Below are 1,847 nucleotides of genomic sequence, written 5' to 3'. Positions count from 1 at the left end.
TATATATATATATATATATATATATATATATATATATTCATGGTTAAGAAGTTAAGCAGCTCGTTTTGCCCCACTGTTTTGTAACTTGGGCAAGTGTCTTCTACTATAACCTCGGGCCGACTAATACCGTATGTGGGAATTTGCAAGATGGAAACTGTTTGGAAGCCCGTCGCACAATATATATGTGGGCACGTGCGTTCTTTTTTTAACATCACTCCTGTTTGACAACCGCTGTTAGTTTGCTTACTTTGCTTAACTTAGCAATTCGCCAAAACAGACTGTTAGGATAGGTACTAGAATTTTAAAACAATTTTAAAACAATAACCTCAGCAAGGTAACAGCGCAGTAAGTGAAACAAATAAATGATGAAAAATATACACACACAAACAAGCATTGATTATAACGAATAGGAAAAATAATACTCAATATATATTTGTAGATATAAATATTTCATTTGCTTACACCGTATATGTTGTTGCTCGGAGTTTCCAAGCGTGGGCACTTCTTTGGACAGCAAAACCTCAAAAACCTCAGAGACTCAAAAACAACGATTTCCATAAGGTGTAGAGATATAAGCAAACCACTTGACGGGATAAGATAAGATTTGATAAAAATAATTAAAATTTTCTGGAAGAGAGACAGGAAGGGACACACAATAAAAAGGAAGGAAAAACGGAGAATCTTGACTCTCACAATATAGAAGTGTTTCCCATGACACCAGTGTACAAAATGGAAAGGCCGTTGCCCGGAGGATGGCGAAAGAAATGCGCTTAAACAGCCACTCGAGCTAGCACTTGCGGACACCAATGTCCGCTCCGATAGCGGTGAGCAGGGATATGGTCCAGGGGCCAAGAACGCCGAATGTTTCAACTGCCAAGAAGCATGATTCCAAATGCTTAATACAACAATAAAAAACAGGTAAATAGAGCGAAGAGGATAATTCACAAATTTTCGAATGTAATTAATGAGAAACAACAAAAAATATTGTAATGAGAATAAAGTATATTATTTTCTTTTTCATTATTTCCTTGAAGGAAGGCACTGAACTGCTAGAATCGTCGGCGCGTCGATCAAAATGCTTAACAGTATTTTGTCTGTGTTTGCGTTCTGAGTTCGAATTTCACCGAGATCGGTTTTATATTTCATCCTTTCGGGGTTAATAAAATAAGTACCTGTCCAACACTGGAATCGATGTAATTCGACTATACCTCTCCCTCCAGCTTTCTGGCCTTGTGCCTATAGAAGAAAGGGTTGTTTCCTTTAAAGTAGGCACCGATCTGACATCTCATCCGATACATTATGTTCTGAGTTCAAATTCCGCCTGGTGCAACTTTATCATATTTATAAAGTACCAGTCAAGTACTGGGGTTGATGTAATCCAGTAACCCCCTCCACCTAAAATGCTGGCCTTGTGCCAAAATTTGGAAGCATTTTCCAGTAATTCAAATCTTGCCCAGATCGTCTTTGCCTTTCACCCTTTTGGGATTGATAAAATAAAGTACCAGTTGAGTATTGGGGTAGATAGTATTGACTAAACCCACCTTTCCTTAAAATTGCCGGCCTTGTGCCAAAATTTGAAACCATTATTTCCTTTAATGAGCTGGCAGAATCGATAGCGCTTCGGACAAAATGCTTAGCCTATTTCTACAGACGCATTTCGTTCTGACTCCATGTCCCACCGTGGGAAACTTTGCCTTTCATCCTTTCGGTATAATAAACAACCAATCAAATACTAGAGTGACTCATCGACTAAACACCTCCAGTCAAAAATTGCTGGCTTTGTGCCAAAATTTGAAAGCATTATTTTCTTTAAACATGTTCGAGAATAATTACCGAATTGTCTCCCT

Source organism: Octopus bimaculoides, chromosome 4 (assembly GCF_001194135.2).
Source record: "Octopus bimaculoides isolate UCB-OBI-ISO-001 chromosome 4, ASM119413v2, whole genome shotgun sequence".
NCBI classification, from domain to species: Eukaryota; Metazoa; Mollusca; class Cephalopoda; order Octopoda; family Octopodidae; genus Octopus; species Octopus bimaculoides.
This window is presented reverse-complemented; position numbering follows the sequence as displayed.